The following is a 19,798-nucleotide window of genomic DNA, read 5'->3' as shown; positions in this document are numbered from 1 at the left end:
AAATTCTCGTGCCAATTGCTCAAGACAATACAAAACAACAGCAAAGAGTAGTGCTTTCTTCTAATCCTTTTATTCAATTACTTCCACAAGACAAGGATTCTAAACTCATTTGGTGTGCAGGATTAGAACCTTTACCGGCCCGGTCCAAGCCCGTGTGCCACACTTGACGCTCCTGGTCTAGGGTCTGGCTCATGGATTCAAACAGCAATAGTATGCCACTCTTGGGATTTGAATTTGCCATCTTTTGGTCCCTAGTTCAGAACCTTAAAGATCAAGCTACTAGTGGTGTTTATTTATTTTTGTATTGTCTTGAAGGATAAAACTATTTAAAACTTAACTTGGAAGTTGCACCCTAGTGTTACAATGTAGTTCTGAGCTGCAGCATTGTAATCATCCACCAGGTGGCACCACAGGCCAGAGTCTGAACCTCTACACGGCTGTTATTGCTGTGTGCAATGAGCTTAAAAACTTCAGCTTATTAAATCAACATTTCTGTTAATATGTTTAACACTACGTGCAGTGTATTGGTCTTTACAAAAATTAATGTGTAGTTACTTAGGCCTCTGAAAGATGCCTATGTTGTTATCTAGAGCATGTACAAACATGGCTAGGGATTACTGAAAATCATATGGTTAACCTTTGACATAAAAGAAGAAATAACCTAAAAATGCAAAAATCTTGTGAACCAGATCCTATTAATTTACACTCATTACATTAGCACTTTTGATTAGCATTCTGCACAAAGCTCAATACATTTGTGATATAAGAATAGTGTAATCACTTCAATACGTAAAAGTTACATTAAATACAATATATTGCCTAATGATGGTGTAAACATTTTCAGAGTTGATGAATATATACATACAAGTGCAATGAGGAGTTAATATGGAAATTGCACAAATTGGTATTCAGACCTCAGAGATAACTACAACAGCATAAAGACTAATGTAATGTAAAGTGAATTTTTTTGCCAAGATTCGAAGGTAGGATGGAGGACAGAACTCTTAGACGGACTTCTTCAACTTAGCAGTTGTAGTAATTTGTTTGTAATGCAGTAACATGTTAAATGTGTAAACTACACTCTTTTCTCTTAGTCTGACTTCTGTCCTTAACTTTAAAATGATACTTTACAGGGAATAACATTGGGCTACTCTGACCCATTAATAATGTTTTGCTATCAGTTGAGTCCGTTACTGTGTTTTGCCATAGTTTTTTGTCCACCTCGTTGGATACAGGGTTGCTTTATCTGAGAACACGAGTGAGTGAGAAGTGTTCCTGACAGCTGCTAAGCCCGCACCCTCCGTAATGGCGTTAAATTGACAAGGGAGCACTTCTGTCTGAGCCACTGCTCTCAAGTCTGTGTGTTAACATCGGACTGGCGAGGCGACAGGCTCTGGCTTTGTCTGAGTGCAGGAGTGAGATAGATGGAGTGTGATGGATCACCTGCCTAGTAGGAGGCATGTTGGGATGAGGAGGTGTCTGAGGGAACGACACCCACTTAGTGTGAGTTGAGATTGCTCTAAAATAACACGGAACACAACTCAGGAATGCCACGAATCCGCGAGAGATGTTGTGCCAGTTGAAGACATTAGCTTAGAAAAGTTTAGACACTTTTTCAAGGACAGCCATATATTCTTTATCTCCTTAATACATAAAGTAAAATGTGAATCCAAATCAAAATAGAGCCAATAACTGTGAATAATGATTAAGGTATGAGCTCCACTGACTTTGCTTTTGAAGCCAAATATGGCTATATCCTTGTATTGGAAAATAGTAGTAGGGGTGTAACGATACATCGTGACATGATGCATCGCAATGCAAAAATGTGATGATATGCATCACGGAAATGTGCATTATCAGCATTCTTTTACTTATGCATGTAATGCGATTGCACTGTTCAAACACCAGAGGTCCCATTCTGTGCATCCCATAGAGTTAAAATATATAGAGAGCACGCTGCTCATGTGATTGCGTTCTTTCTTGGCGAGCCTGTGAGATTCCCATCTCATTACTGCGACTCATCTGCACCTGTGAAGTGACCGATAGCTCCAGAATGCAACGACGAACATTCATTAGACGTTATGTAGTTATACACCCACGTAAAAAGAGCTCTTTAGTACTTTCAAACATCACCATCCCAGCACCTCTGTGATCTCTGGTGCCTGAGAATGAAGCCATGAATATTGGGCATTTTCGCTGAGTTTGGGGTTGTATTTCTGCTACGGAGCTCGTTATGATTCAGTCAAGTCCCCAGGTCAGACACTTTGTTTATCCAATCCAAATTTTGGGGAGAGTTTATACATTTATTTATTTATTTTTAAGATATGGTGAACATATAGTATAATTTGTTTATAATATTAGACAAAAATGCACAAAAAACAATGCAAAACAATGCGCATTTTTCTCTGTATAAATCCAAATAAATTAAAAATTGTTAAAACAGAGGTTTAATATTGTAAACAAATTGTGACAAATTGTGAACACTGTGACCGCAGTATTCTGAGCGGAGTGTATAGTCACACCCCTCTTACGTACCTGTTTAGTAGTTATCATGGTGTTTTTTTCATGAACCCTTGCCAGTCATTGCCAGTCATTTCTGATGTCTGTTTTTCAAAACACAAAGCTGTTTCCCTGGGGTATTCCCAGGGAAAACATAACCAGAACCAAAAATCTCTCAAAAGAGGAAGTCCCCTCTTTGGTGAATGCAGGACGAACCATATACAGATCATTTTCTGAGATACTACTCAAACACTATTGTTTCAAAAAGAAGGCTTCTTCTGATTTGAAACCCTCGAGCACGTTATGCTGTCAGACAATACTTTGGCATATAAATCTGCTGAGACATTTGAACAAGTAGTCGTTTTTGAAGCAGACAAATGCATGTATCATTTGAAAATGTGGTCAAGGTAAGCTTGAAATCAGGACGGGAATATGCCTTAAGATCTTCAAATCTTTAAATAAAACTAGAGATGCATTAATACCATTTTTTTCAGACTGATTACGAGTATGAATACATGTTTTTTGGTTCTCATTGCATCACGGAACATTTTATTTAGCTATGTTTTTACTTGTTGCCGTGTGCTGCTAGCAATGAGCTCTTTGTGCTGAGTTTTATGTTTACAATGTTATGGTTTTTAGACAATATTTTAATAAAGACTGCGAGGACAGCCAACCTGAGTGTGCAGAGCAGTATCACTGAGCAAGGTCGTTAAAGTTGAGAGCAAGGTGCTATGAATTGCACCTGACTCACGAGTTCTAGACCCTGGTAAAAGGAAGTGTGCATGTATGAGTGCATAAATGAAGTGCTCCCATGTCCGACAGTTTCTCTGCACATTTGCATCACTACTCCACGCTTGCAAATGTCTTTGTGTGAACACAATTCATGGCACCTTGTGCTTGTTTTTAATGGCGACTGTCTCTAATACTGCGCTACTTGTGCAGGTCAGCTATCCTCATGTTCTATTACAGATACTGTTTGAACACCTTACAATGTTTTATCAGTTTATTTGTGTTGTAGGAACTGTATTTCCTCCTCTTGATGTATTCACCAAGCGGTTTGCAGTCTGCTTGCTTTGATCATTAATCATCCAGGTCATGTGGTATTGGAGTATTGTTTATGAGTATGAGTATAAGCACTGTAAGTGAGCACGGTATTGGGCCGATACCAGTAGCAGTATTGAAACATCTCTATTTTTTTACACCCATTTTAAGCTATGCTACTGTATAAAAACTGCACTGAACAAAAGCAGTGTACTTCCCAAGTGAGCTGAAACAATTTATAGAAAGCCAAATCATAAAACATGATTTTAAAATCCTGACCCAAAACAGCATCCCTTATAGCATCCCTTAGTACAACTGAAACGACACTGGTATCAGATCAACATTAAAGGACCGAAGTTTCTTAACAGGCAGCGCATGACCCTCCAAGCACCCTTGACTGATTATTTTAGCTATGTATCTGTCGCCCCGTCTAATCTGATCATCTCCTTGCTCAAGAGCCTCGGCTTTGATCCCCAGTCAAAGGGCAATCACATTCAATGTAATTGATACATTAATATAATGCAATCAGTGCCTGGGATGTCAAACAGGGTCCGAAGCCAGAGCTACGGCACACCTTCCGCTTTGTTGGGCTCTGACATTTTCAAATATGATTCAGGATAATGGTTCCTAATTCTAACCTGTTCTTCAGCTTGTGGAAATTCTGTTACAACTTGACATGCGTAATGGTGCCGGGAGCAAAGGGATCTATCAAAGGCAGGAGGAAAAAGGCAAAATGCGATTTCTCTATGACAGACAGGGAGGGGAGAGCCTTCTCATTCCTCAGGGTATTAATGGATCCTGTTGTCCCTCTGATTTCGTTATGGAAGGCCTGAAGAAGGGCTTGAGCGTATTATTGAATTAAACACAATAAGGGTATGTATGTGTCCGATGCAGGCAGAAAGAGTGAGGTAGGGTAATATGTTGGACAATTTTTCTTTTCAGATGTAAAAACCTTTATAAAATATGAAATGTTTTGGATGTGCATGTGCATGCAGTATTTCAGGAGATAGAAAGCCAAACACAATGTCAGCAAGGTAGGTACTGTATTTCCTGCACTAAGGAAAATTCTTTCTTTCTTTGTGACTGTTCAAATGAAACCAGAGATATTCAGAACTGACCAGACGTTCTGGGGACCGTAAGTGGCTCTGTATTATTCTCATCGCATTAAGAATAGATATACTTTTACCTATTTTGTATTAGTATAATCTTTTAACATTTAAATTCACAGACAACAATTTATTACAACCAATAAATGGTGCAATATACAAAATGATTTGCTCACAGTGCAGAACATTGCTAACTGCTAAATAGTACATTATCCTTCAATACCGATTAGGCAGTGCTATTGATATTAGCAATTTCTGTCAAAAATATGATTTTGAAGATCGAAGATCATTAATTAACTAGATTCTATGTACCTTGTTATACCTTGCACTTTCTTCGGAGGAAGCCTTAGAGTCATTAAATGAGTCTCAGAGAAGTGTATGTGACTAATCACATCAAAATTGAAATCCCTGAATCTTCAAGACAAAGGCAAATCCAGAAGCCTAAAGGACTTCATCTGAACTCCTAATCACATCACGATTAGTCCTTTTGTGTGGTTCCATATTGTATCACTCTCTGATCCGACCGTAGCATAAACAGTCACAACAAAGATCAGTGGAGCAGCAGCCATGTTTATGTTATTATCCATGCTCACCTCATGTCTAATGGGATATTGCTTATTCGGTGGTCTTTGCTAAGCTGAAGTGGAGCAAGGGCTGGATTTATCGCTTATGACAGTGGTTTTCCCCTTAGGGAGTTCAGGGGGCACCAAGGGTCAATGTGTCTGCCGGTTAATCAGTACAGGAGCCATCCGCTCCGCCACTGGCTAGCGTTGCCTCCACTAAGGCCGTGTAATTGGTTTAGATGGACACACTTAGTTTTGCTGACCGGTACGCTAATTGTCCCCAGGATACACTGGGAGGAAATCCTCAAGCCATTCTCCCTCCCAAAAAAAGGGCAATGTAGTGGCTGGTGCTGATCCAATCAAAGAAAGTGGTGTGTCTCTCTCTTATATTTGTATTAGGCTTGTTAGAGCTGTGTCATTGTGGTAGATCAAGATGACAGCCATCAATTTGACAACTCAATTGTGAAGGATTTAGTTCAGCTAATGGACTGGTCCTTTCTTGACTGTTCCTCATGCAAGCGGATTCTACTGAAAATTAAAAGTGGATTTGTACTGGAAAGAACACAGTGCATTTATTAGGAAAAAAATTTGCCAGTCCATACTGACATTTCCAAACAGTCTTTACAAGATTACAAGTCATGACCTGCTGGCCTATGATACAAGCCATCAGCTAGGATTTATATACATCGTTCTCCTGATGAACAGGACTTATCAAAATCCCATATGGTTCCATTCCCTCTACAAACTCCTCAGGCTTTGGCATTGATTTATCAGGAATGTGTCTGTTCTCCCAGCCACCTGATCAGCTCCTAATGAAGCCCCAACAGCCTGTGCGAGATGAGGGCCATTAGGCATAATGGCAGTGTACATCAAAGGGGCAAGCGTCGAGAGGTTGCAGGGGAAAATGAGGTTAGAGACAGACTCACCACACAGACTGGTCGTCTGCGGCCATCGTAATTTATAACAATGCCCCTGAGCCTATGCCTGGGTCTGAGTCTAAGATTGACAGTGTAGAGACAGAGAGAGAGATTTCTAATGCCTGTCTGCTCTTTATCCGGGTGAGGAACAGCAGTCCATTGACTACGGCAAACAAAGATTCATTGTTTCTACTGTAGCTTAAGTGGTGCTGATATAGGTGGTGCCAAGGGGCAACTTTGTTTGCTCTATAAAACGCAGTTCAAAGCAAAGTAGTTCATGCTGTTTGCATACATTAATCCAAAGGTCAGATGAAATATTTCTCAGACTTCTCAGCTGAGAACCTGGAAAAAGCAAGCAGGAATTAGGCTAGATGCTCCTCACCCACCACCATCCCTGTTTTACAGAAAACTCACGTTAGTTAATGCAGTGAATACTGATGTGAACATGGTGCCTGAAAAACACACAAGAACCTTCCACACAAACTGTGTGTAAATTGCCTGTCATCAATTATTAAGCAAAGCATTTGGCTTGATTGATCAACCCCTAATGGGCTTTCCAATCACCGCTGTTAGAAGGCTTTTACTGCTAATCAAAACAGTGGAAATTGGAGAGTCGTGGCTTGGTCTAATCAAGGATCGACGATAGAAGTATAGTATGATAGTACTGTCTCCTTGTCCAAACAATTGAACAGAAACATTGTGTATTTCCAGATTCTTGTGCTACTGTGCAGTAATTTATTAATGTTTCAGTTCTTGCTAAAATGTGATTATTTTTGTTAATTCTTGCTAAAATGTGCTTATATTTAACGAAAATGAACATTCTAACTGCTGATTTGCTACTATCTCATACTGTATGCTTATATTTTCCTTTGTTCAGTAAGTTCGGATGAAAACATGGCTGTTCTCATTCTCAGATGGGTAAAAATATGTCTGTTTTGTCTGGTTTGGTTCTGCTGGGCTATCTGCAATATGTCTCATGACATGAAAAAACCTCACATTCCTCCTGCCATACCTCACTGCTCTGTAGAGATACGAGGCCTGAAATCAGTTTGGAAAATTTAAGATGCGGGACAAATACAAATGGCACATTAACATTTCCCTCAAGGATCATCTAACCCTATGTCTAAAACGAAAGCCAAACGATTGCCAGAAAAGTGCATTTAGTTGTCCTCTGGTCAAAAGCCTCTTGTGTGAGCTGCTGCATTGGGACAGAGCAACACTCATTGTGTTATTCACTAGTCCATTGTCCCACTAAAGTCTAGGGTCACTAAGGCCCTGACCCCTTATTGAGACAGGAGAGAGCCGCTAGTCTCCTGTATAATAGGATTATTTCTAAGACGTGGGCCTGCGCTAATTTCTTTTTTCAAAGGAAGCTTGAGATGCTCGACGGGACCTCATTGTCGCCACTGATCAAAATAAAGCCTCCTGGTTTGGTTAAACAGCTTCTTTTCCTCCTAAGCTGAAACAAATGTATCTACAACTGGGAGGCTGCTGGATTTTTGGCTGTTGTTTTCAGGCTGGATCCTATTAGATGCAGTTTAGGAGCTAGTGTAATGCCATTACTAGATTTATCACCTGGTCAGGTTGAGGGTCTAATGTCTGGGCTTAGTTACAGAAAGGCTTTTAAGAAGCAACTCAAAAGAGAGTGCCATGAGAAAAAAGCTTGTTTGTAGAGTTTAATGTGTTATGCTGGCATTGTTTTATGCGCAGTGCCTAACAGGGTTTGCATTAAGGCCACAAAGCATGAAACACTACACTTATAATGTTTATGCAATTGACGGGATGGTCGAATATCAAAACTGATATTACATACACCCACTCTGGGGCTTTCTTAAAGACTTTAACAGAGACCTTGATGAATTCTCAAAGGCAAGCGTTTAAGTCACGGAAAAAGCATACATGGCATAGACACTCATGAGTTCGCCACAGGCTGTGGTGCAGACAGACCGCTTCTTAAACACCATCGCTGTCTGGCTTGCACTCTTCAAGAGGGTGCTCTTAGGTGCACTTAAGCCTGAGTAGTCCTCAGACACACACGAGCTTAGCCTGGGATCCAGAGGTAGTGTAGAGAGGGGCGACGGATGGGCGGTCAGACAGAAGGTCCATTAGGAGCAGACAGGGCCAGGCTCCTGTACAAAACCACAGGGAGTTTATCACCAGAAAGAGGGAGGGAGGGACTGATATGAAGGGAGCAGGTGAGAGAACAGAGAGAACTAGAGAACAGTCTGAAGAAGTGGAGTTTGATGAGAGTGTGTTTTGCAACACAGGTCACAGTGTCATCCTTGGAGATAGTAAACGTGTGTGTGTGTGAAAGTGACAGAAAGTGATAGAGAAAGTCATTTCTAACGTGTGTGTATGTTCAGATTTATAATATGTAAATATTTATATTGATATATTATATTCATAAATACATATACCTATTTCCAGTGAGTTGACTGGAATGCTTAATTCAAATTCAAGTAAAATTTATCTGAAGTATTATTTACAGTATGCACAAATAAAGTTCTAAAATATTATTGGATTCTTCTTTATTATTTATTTGTTAGCAGGTTAAATGATTTTAGTGTACTTTCTCCACTTGTTTGCTAATTTATAGGTAAAACAGAAAATCGGCTAAATACCATATTTGATTAGCAATACTGTATTTCACACAGCCAATTTATTTCAAAACATGGTGACAAATTGAACAAAGCAATGATACATTGATTAAATCCAAAAAAGCACTAGATTAGATATTCTTTAAACCTTTTTTCACGTGCAACACCTTCAGCAACACCTTTGAGAAAATGTTGTATGTGATGTACTATTAGTATATTTTGATATGCTAATAAGTATGTTCATATGTGATGTCAAACACTGAGATGTGACCTTACGCATGCTGATTATTTTAATATATGGCGCCTCGAATTTCCTGTTTCGCTGCTCCACTTCCTTCAGGAAAAAAGAGGGATGGGATACAATGTGCCATTGTTAGATCTACTCTATTTTAATGGACACACTGCTGACAGCTTCTACCTTCATGTCTGATAATAATAGACTTGGGCTTCAGTATCACTTACAAACAGGAGGCCAGAGAATTAGTTTTTGAAACGAAGTCACACTGGCGAATTCCTTCAACCATTTTTAAACACTGAACAAAACCACTGCTTTGTGTGTTTCTCTGTTTTGACACAAAATAATTAAAATATACTGGAGAACTAAAAAATATTTAGCTGTGAATTTACCTGGCCTGAAGTCTGCGCCAGTTTGTAAGAAAACAAAGACCTTAAAGGACAAATAGTACTGAGAATTTGATTGTAAAGACATGAGGGAAATGTAATGATTGTGCATTGTGTAGTGCAATGAACCGGGCAGTTGGGTACTCTCTTGGGGGCAGTGTTGTTCAACCTTTAGTCCTGTTTAGAAATTTTAGTTTTGACTGCACTGTCATCTTACCTTTATTTTTGCTCCTTCCAATCTAACATACTCTTTTAAATATTCCAAAGAACGAAGTGTTTTAAACATGTCTCAACTTGTCTTTTACAACGTAAGCCTAATACAATGCTACAATGCCATACACAATACTGGGATATAGAATTGGTAACTATCCATCATCCACTTTCCTTTTTGTCACCTGACTCTTTCTGACTACAAACAGGGCAATTGCATCTCTCTCTCGTGGGACCCTCATGTCTGTATTAATCTCAGTGTCGCCAGCCCTGATGCCCCATGGTGAGAAATCTGCAGGCGGCTAGTTTCAGATAGCAGTGGGCAGCTCAACTTGAGCACTGTTAAGCCTTCACCATCAGATCCAATAAGGAATAACACGTGCTTGCTCTCAGCCAGCAGCCTTGCCTCAAAAATTATTCTGAGTTATGAAATTGTTTGGCATCAGAAGAAAACAGAACGGGCGCCAGACATGAAACACTGCCTCTGTTAAGAGAGTTAAACTAGGAAGCTAGGATAACTTGAAATCCAGTGTTGGGTTTTGGTCACTGTCAGTGCTTTAGTGTGATAGTCAAACAGGGAGAAGCTGAGTATGCACTATTTGTGTAGTTTTACACTATTTGTGTAGTTTTAAGTAAAGTTTTTCCATGCCTTCTTAGCTAAATTTAAATCTATTTAAAACTCTGATGTGATAAAAATGCAAACGTTTGCTTGGTCTTGCGTTGCAAGTATGGCGGGTCCTGTAGTGTAAAAGCATGCATGCCTTCTTCATTTTGACACTATAATACCTCAGAATTACTTATCTGATAAAAAGACGATGAATGTTCTCTTCTTCTGTGGAGGTTTGACCAGAGCACTGCTCTGCTTATTGAGAAATTGTGAAGATTAGGGGGAGAAAAAAAATCAAAAGGCAAATTCATCTTCTTGTTTTATCAAAGACAAGACTGGACCTCTGTGCTCCTTTAAATAAATACTTCTTCCAAAAATGCAAATGGATAATGAATGAATGTTAGCCAGATAGCAAGATTTAACCAGTGTAATGGTAACTGGTTTACTGTTAGTGATGTTTGCATTTTGGACAAAAAAACATTTACTTTTGGGCAAATGTATGAGACTTTTGAAAAGATGTTCTTAGATGATGTTATGTCTTAGGCAACCTTTTACCATTCTGTTGTCTAATGTGAATGTAAACTGAAATTAATTTCAGGTTTTTGCCCTGGCAGCTATAGTTTCTTCAAAAAGTCCTCAGCAGATACACCTCATTAGTCCCAATATACAAAATGTTGTATTTGGATGCATTTAGTTGTATGGATAGTAACAGAAGTCTGTTTTTTTTTTTTTTTTACAAATTTGCAACCTTGATGTTCCTTAACTTGTCACAGGGTTTTCATTTTGTCACTTTTTAAAAACTTCCTGCTAATGAGCTAGTCCAGATGTCTCTGTTAAGACGCTATATGACAAGTAAACCAAACACCTGCTGACCGAAACAAACAGTTATATTTGGTCATTATCTCCATAATCATTTGGTGATCGACCCTCTCAACTGTATGTAGAGAATAAAACATGACATGGTGTACTGTGATTTGGCCCAATGAGAAGCGGAATTTGTGGAGTTGCCACCCCAAAGTTGATTATTTCCCAATAATCTTAAAGCCAAGAACGACATCATACTTTCAGATCAGGTCAAGAATGACAGATCAGACTTTTATATCCACTTATATTTACGTGTTGTGGAATGTCTGCAAAACAAATTTTTGTTATAACCTACGTTATAACAGTTATAAACTGATTTTTTCTGTCTTGAATTTAACAAGACAAAAAGTGCAGCTTGTTATGAGACACCTCCTCTATCCTGAAGGCTTTCCCATGATGGAAAACGTAGTTACAGCTTTATATCTGACAGTTACAAATTGCTGCCACTGGAGACTCCTTCTGAAACTTTTTCCTCCATCATATCTACAGTTATAGCCTATGATTGAGAGAGATAGAACAATAGAGAGAAACATAATAGAATGAGTGCATTAATATGCACTGTGATTTCAACTGCAGCCGGAACTGCTGTCAGAGCTGCTGTTATAGAAGATGCACCAATACCTTCTCAGCAATCAGATCTGTGAATTCAGCAGTGCTGCAATATAAGGAATGGCTGACTGGCTTTGTTGTAAAAAAAAGTCATACTTGCTGATGAGGAACGTTTTATGGTAGCGTGTTACATTGCGCATTCATCTTTCAGAACATTACAAACTCTGAATCTCTAATTTCGTAAAGATGTGACATGATTTGAACCCTTTTTCACTGTTTCAGCTTATCTCGTATTTACAAGGCAGCAGAGGCAGTTGCTAATTCCTTGCGTGACGTTGTGTGATGTATTGCAGCATCCACTGCTTGTTTGTGACGGCTTGTTGTGGACAAATATCTACTGGCTCCAGTTTCTTAACTGTGCTCTGAGGAACGAGGAATATTTGAGTGTGTCTCCCTTTTTTGTTTAAACTTTCACAAGGCCACCCAGCACTCCAGTGTTTACTGGCACTCTGGCTTTTTCGACGATAACTTGAAATCAGCGTCCACAAAAGCCTTTCATCCTCCTTGTATCTTTCTGTGTATTCTAAATACTGTCAAGAGACAAGACTCACACACACACAACCAAGCGTACAGCTCCCATGGTTAGAAAGAATAGGTCGTTTTCCCTGACAGACCACAGTGTTGTTTAAAAGGCTTTTCATAGTCTGAGGCATGTCATTTTGTATAAGGGGGACAAGAAGAGACAGGCCAGCTCTCTCTCCAAAAGAAAATTTTAATTGATTTGTGGGAGTCGTAAATTTAGGAGAGACAGCTCTTTTTTTCCGGGATTTAGGGAAGGTTCAAATTTTTTACAGCTGTGGGCTACAGCGCAGTAACTTTATGTACCAAAATTAAGCCTCCACTCTCCAAAGCAAACATGCTCCAACGCCCGAACAATTAGCGTGATGAATAGGAAACGGTGATAAATGGTCAACGGCTAGTTGTTTTATTTCAACGCAGCCTCACAGGCACTCTCTATTTTGCTAGCAGCACTACATGAAGTATATGAAATCTCTTCAAATGAATGGCGCATTTCCCATCCTTGGGTTTTCTCAAAGCCTTTTGGGAAAATCGAATTTGAGGTTTAAACTGAGTTTCCCCTTGCAAAGAGGGCAATTATTTTTTTCTCATCAAATGCCAGCCCTTTCTCTTGCCTAAACCTTGGTGGAGGGGGACTATGAACTGTGAACTAACCTCCTATTAATGTTTAATGTACTTTGCCAGTGACTATCTGTGAGGATAAGTTCAATTTTCTCCTCTTGGGGTGTTACAGTTGGAAAATCTCACAGTATGATAACCTAGTAAAAAATATCATGGGATCATGGGGTTAATTGACCACAAGCTGGTGGTAAACATATATGGAAAAAATATTATGAATTCTTTTAATTGTTTTTCTTTTCCGAAGTCTTGTCTCTTAGCACAGGTATGTGGAAACATGACCAGTCACACTCATATGTGCTTGGTGAACATCCCATTCCAGATTTTGTTCCTCTCTGCTGTTATAATAACCTCCACTCTTCTGGGAAGGCTTTCCACTAGATTTTGGAGCATGGCTATATGCATTTGGCCATTCAGCCACAAGCGCATTAGTGAAGTCGGGCACTGATGTCGGGCAAGAAGGCCCTGCATGCTCTCAGCATTCTTGTTCATCCCCCAGGTGTTCAGTGGGGTTGAGGAGAGGGCTCTGTGCAGGCCACTTGAGTTCTTCCACACCAACTTTGGCAAACCATGTCATCGTGGAGCTTGTTTTGTGCACGGGGCATTATCATGCTAGAACAGGTTCGGGTACTTTAGATCCAGTGAAGAGAAATTGTAATGTTACAGCATACAAAGACATTCTAGATAATTGTGTGCTTCCCAAACTTTGTAGCAACAGTTTCGGGAAGAACCACATATGGGTGTGATGGTCAGTTGTCAACATACATTTGGCCATATTGTATATATCCACATTACCTGTGCCGAAAAATAGAATATGCCGTAGTATGATATTGGGAGACTTAAGAGGGATAGTGTTGTGAAATATTTTCTATGTCACAGCCAGACATGAAACAGTTGAGAGCCACTGGATTGATGAACTTGATTGGATAAACATCAACAGGTAGGTAACTGTCTGATCATACGCTGTGACAAACTAAGAAAACATGCCACTGTAACAACCCTATTCTTCTCAAATTAACTTACTGACCAAGTTGAGATGTCTCTTAATTTAATAGATTTAATAGAGTTAATACAGATACACCTTACAGGAAGATTTAGAGGAAGATTCAGGGTCAGATCCAAGTGTAAACAACAGCCATTGTCTCAAGTTCACAATACTGCATCAACACAAGTCATTTTATATTGTCTCCATCAGAATAGCATTACTTTCAACACTTCCTTTAAGATCTGACTTCTAAAGCATATAGATGCTCCCTCCCAACTCCCCTTCACCCTTCCAGGTCTAAAATAAACTCATTACAGTCTCATGGCTGTGATATTTATCTATTTATATCAGCTGTTTATGGCCAAAAGTAAATAGCTAGGTGAGTCCTTTCTCTTTAGGAAACTCCTTTAGTAAACAGATTGTCAGTTGCATTGTGTGGCGAACAATTGACACTTTCAGGGGGGAAGGGGATGCCCTGGAACCGACTCTGAGGTAATGTGATATAAATAGATTTGAGATAGAGTTCACGTTCCGCCAGTGATGTTAGTAGTGCCGACAATGAGCTTGTGCCTTTGTGGTCATAACAGGTTTAAATCAAGTCATTCTGGATAGGTAGGGCTGTGTGGTGCTGTGATTTTGGGAATCATGAATGGAGATGTTTTGGTTGTACAGTGATTTTGTAAAAATTTGCACTTTGTAGTTTTCCTGTTTGTCCAATGTCTGTTGTTGAACTGCTCAGAGGGCACCATACGTGTTTTTTCTTCTTATCAGCCACGTCATTTCCAATCTCGAAATCTAAGGAGTGTGCGTGCATCTGTGTGTGTGTGTGTGTGTGTGTGTGTGTGTGGGGCAGGCCCACTAACTCCACAGCATTCACACCTTCACTGGTCACAGCCACTTTATGAGTCTCCTGCTGTTTACAGCTTGCTGCAGCATTGGCTGTCATTATTCAGGAGTAATTACTCTCAAAAACACCTCCGGGCAGTGCAGGGGAGCCGGACAGTTTTTCTAAAAGCTTGAAAATGGGTATGTGTGTGTGTGTGTGTGTGTGTGTGTGTGTGGTTGAGGGAGAGGGGGGATAGACCTAACCAGAAGAGTCTCTGCTTAATTTGTCAATGACTAATGCAGCTGGTCAGCTCGTGCACACACCCTTTGATGTGGCTCGGCAAACAGAGCAGAAGGAGAGGGCCTAGTGTCCGGACAGCCCTTATCTTACCCAGAGTGCACTGCAGGCCTGATAAGGGGTTCTAACAGACGGCTGGGCCCCTTGGCCTTATCTAAGGGCCCTCGGCACGTTGACCTCCCTAAGAAACAAGCCTTCCGAACCCTGTGCTCCAAAATGCGCCTTTATTGTCACGCCTTCCACTCAGAGGGTCTGATTGTGCTTTGAAATTGAATTTGGTGTCAGATGGTGAACTGGCATAATGCTATACTATATAAGAAGCTGAAATATTAAAATAATCTTAATAATATCTTATATTATATCTTATGTATAGGATTTTCATTAATAGATTAAAAAAATCTAGCAGTTTCACAACCAGATAGCCAAATTTCATACAAGCTCACTGCAGTATATCAAATTTAATTATGCATTATGAAAGTTGTAAGCATACATTCTTGTATATCAAAAAATATAACACTATATCGTATTGTATATATTTAAATGTACCATATCACATGCTACAAAGGTTTCTGGGCTTATGTACAGATGGATCCTTGCTAAAAGTTTCATAGCTTGTTGTAAATTTAAAGTTACATTTGTCATGGAATAAACCACTGTTACAGGAAAATAATCAGCAACAAGGTGGTGTGATGCTTATGACCCCAAAGTGTTTTTTCTTGCTTGTACAACAGCAATTTGCCCATGCTAACAAAATTAAAGAATGTTATGTCATATGTTTTATCAGTTTATAGTTTTCCTCTTTTCAACTTTGTGGAATGTGATGTAAGTTAGTTCCTGTAATCGTTGAAGCTATAACTGCTATAAACCTTTCACCAGTTTCTCTTTTTTTTCTGATGAACATAATAAGGCAAAAAAAAAAAAGAACCTTGACATGTTACAGAGATTCGGCAAAGACCTGAAGACTTTTCTGTGATGTAAAACCTAGTTACAGCTTTTACCTCTGACTGTAACAAAGCACTGAGACTGGAGACGTCTTCCAAAAATGTTAAATAAATGTTTCCTCACAGAAAACCTTATAATAGCAATGTTTTTTTTATAAAATCCATTTATGAGGCGTATCCGCCATGCAAGTTTGTGTGTAAGTTGTTATTATAGAAATGATAACACTGAACTGACTGAATGCATTTATATTGAGTTGTGTCAGAGCTGCTGTTATAGAAAATAATCAACATCTTCCGACCAATCAGAATTGAGAATTGTGGCACAAATGGCATTTAATGTCATCCATGAAAATGTCATGAGCCACCAAAACGTATGATTGATAGTAGGATGTATTGAGTTTAGCTTGAGTCATTTTTCATGCAGATTAAATCCTCTAGTTTGAATGAGTGAGCCCTTTAAGTGGCAGAGAGCGTTAATAAATACCATGTTTGAATATTACAACAAAACAATTGTTTGTCTGGCAACGTGCTTAAAAACAGGAAGCAAACGTGGAAATCCAGGATTTTTTTAATGACCCCTACTTGGTTTTATCTTTAATGACACGGGCTTCAAGCTGAGATGCTGCCATATGTCTGAGATTAGTGCTTCATGACTTAAATTAATGTGTGACTCATATTAGTAAGCCACTAATTTAAAATAGCATTGTGGCTCCTTGATGTAAATTGCCATGGAATAACTTACGGATCTTTGCGGAACAACAACAAAAAAAAAGCTCCAAGACTTTTCACTGTCACGCAAAAACGAGGCGGTCTCCAAAATCTATAGTCGAGATCTTCTTTCAGCAAATTTACAATGCGAAGCATGGCTGGAGATTTACCCGAAGCAGGCCAATGTAACTGTTATGGGCGAAACTGAGGAAGACAATTCACGAAGAATGTGAGGGCCTGAAAACATTCCCCACTACCATAACCAATTATCCTGTCAATCCGAGAGCAAGGCCTAGAAGAAAGAGTCGGTTCTTGAGTCTCCTCTCAACCAAATTGTCATAGTGGAGGCCCTATTATTCTGAAAAATAAGGCCAAGGAAAAGTGACAAGTAGCGGCTTTGATTTTATGGGGCAGAGGAATCCCTCCCGACCCCGCGCCATCTCTCCTTTTGTCTCCACTGCATGGCTGGAATATCTGGACAGATTTTATCAGGCGTGTTTTGTTGCAGGAGGAGGCTGTCTGTCTCCTGTACAGCCGCTCTAGACGACCAAATTACTCAGCATACTGGCCTTTCGGCACCTCCAGATCTCTGGCTAACTCTGGATAAGTCACTTTTATGTTGTGCAAAGCTTCTGAAGACCAAAACAAATGATCCTGAAATAAAAGATTGGGTATTCAAAGCTTGTCTATTGCCTCATCTTGGTGTATCTCAGGGTTCTGTTCATTTTCAGATCTGTTTTTCTAAAATAAAAGTTTGTGAAACATAAGTGACATGAATCATGGATCATGTTATTAAAATTGCTTTGACTAGCTCAGAACTCTTTGTGGCCTTTTTTTTGCTTTAAAGCAGGGGTTCTTGAACTTTTTGCAGCTGGTTAAAAAATGGTTAAAAAAAATCTGTGGATCGCAGTACATATTTATTTTACAAGCATAATCTATTTAAATGTGTACAATATTTTGGCTGTTTATTGGCACCGTACAGTGTATTTAAAAACGTATTTTTAGTAAAATTAGTAAAATTGTCTTTAAGTCCGATTTAACATTATTTATAGGTGTACTTGTTTACTGAGTTATCAAAGTTTGGATTGAACTCTTTCAATTAGAGTGACCAGTCAAACAGTCTAATTACAATAAAAATGCAATAAAATAAAAATGCAATAATAAATAAAATAGCTCTGATTATGGTGGGTTGTGATTTCCAACAAAACAAAAAAAAAACAAACAAATAATAAAAAAAAAAAATGCAGACCCCCTGGCAAAGCTTCAGAGTCCTATGGCTTTTTCAGTAGTACTGGAATAATGAACATGAAAATATATACAAGTTAATATTTCTGGCTTTAGGATGTATCCCAGCCATTAAAAATGTATGACAGCAGAGGTTAGAGAAACTGCAAGAATATTTTTAAAACTCGATTTTTTTGTATCCTTCTGTGGTGTTTAAAAAGTACAGCAGGATATCCTGTTTTTTTCTGCATATTTTCAGGGATGTGCCACTTTTTCTATATCAGTATAGACGTGTTAATGTTATCACTATTTCCAATTTTCTTATCACAGTATGCTGCCACATCAGTATATCATCACACCCCTAAATGACAGGACAGGACGTCTCATCAGCATCATTATCAAGATGCTAAAAAGTGCAGACGATGAACCCGCCACAGTGAAAGCAGCATCTGATCACTCTAATAACCAGCTCACCCGCAGCACCTGGCAATGTTCTTACCCCAGCTCATCCCCTTGTTCCCCGATCACGTATTAATTACTAACCGGGTCTGGTGATATCATGGAGCTGGAACGCTTTCTCAGTTCCCTTTGCACTGGACGTGCTGTAAATCAGCCCGACTTTTCACAGAAAGGCACAGAGGTCCACCTGTCAGCACGGCCAAACACACTCAGGCTTGGGAACTAACACAATGAACTGCTAGCAGTGCCAAAATATCACTGTTTGAGAATACAACATTGTACTGTACTATAACTGTCAGTACAGTCATATGAGACTGCTTTTAAAGTCCTTGATAAAAGACTAAACATCATATGATTGTGCTGTTGTTCTAAAACAGAGTGGATTTTATTCATCTTTGAAAACATGGGTTGAAAATCAAACCTGTTTTTTCAGGGTTTGCCATGAACAAAGTAACGCTGCACAATATATTAATAAGAAACAGAACCAAAACTGTTTCTTTGGCAGCTTTGTAAAGAGTGGTTATGATTCTTATATTCTGTAAATATTGTGTGTCTTTTTTTCATGTTCACACAAAAAGTGAACAAAGTTGAAACGTTCCAGTTTATATTAATAAATATACAATAGAATATGTAAACTACTATATATTTTAGCTACTTTAAGGACATTAAATAATAATGCTTAATATCAAATGTGCCTAAATAAAAAATGTCCACTTTTCTCTCAATTATTAATGCTGTCTCAATATGATGTATATTATTTGAAATCATATGCACATCATGGCTATTGGATTAAAACTAACTAAATAAAGGCTTAATACAAATCAAACTATTTTGGTTCTGCACAAACAACTTTTACTGACCCTCTTTTGTCACACACACACACACACACACATATATATATATATATATATATATATATATTTGGCCAAGATATCACTTAGAAGGAATTTGACTTAGCAGTTTATCAACAACAAATGACAAGACATTTTAACAGTAAGAAAGAAGGAATTATTAAAATATTAAATAAATGAATAATGCCTGTAATAGTATCTCCTTTTTGCTGTAAGTAAAAAAAATAGTGTGAACTAATTCAATTAAACTGAATGCACTGATTATACGGCAGATTCGAGCAGCTATATTAAGAACCTGGATGCTACCATGCATACATATCATAAGACAATGATACAGGAGTAAAATGAGTATACAAACCGATAAAGATTTGATCCAAACAAACAAGTATGTGTCATAATCTGGGACCGATTGCGTTTTTGGTACAGCTTTTTCTAGCCAAGTTAGACTAAAGTCTGGAGCAAATGAGTCAGTTGTTCCTCAGTGTAGCCTACGAGGGGAGCTGGAAGCTCATTAAGTGAGCCAAGTGTGAGCAGCTGAAAGGCGTGTGTGACACACAACCTGAACCTGGCAAGACAGTCTTCTCTTACAGTGCTGCCAATAATGAATAGCTAGCTTGCTTGATTGCTTGCTTATTTATTTATTTATTTATTTATTTATTTATTTCTCAATTCATAATCAAGAGTGTAGAATTAATGTGGTGTGGTTTTTACAAAAAAAAAAACATTTTTTATTTTC

This window comes from Pangasianodon hypophthalmus, chromosome 27 (assembly GCF_027358585.1).
Source record: "Pangasianodon hypophthalmus isolate fPanHyp1 chromosome 27, fPanHyp1.pri, whole genome shotgun sequence".
In the NCBI taxonomy this organism is placed as follows: Eukaryota; Metazoa; Chordata; class Actinopteri; order Siluriformes; family Pangasiidae; genus Pangasianodon; species Pangasianodon hypophthalmus.
This window is presented reverse-complemented; position numbering follows the sequence as displayed.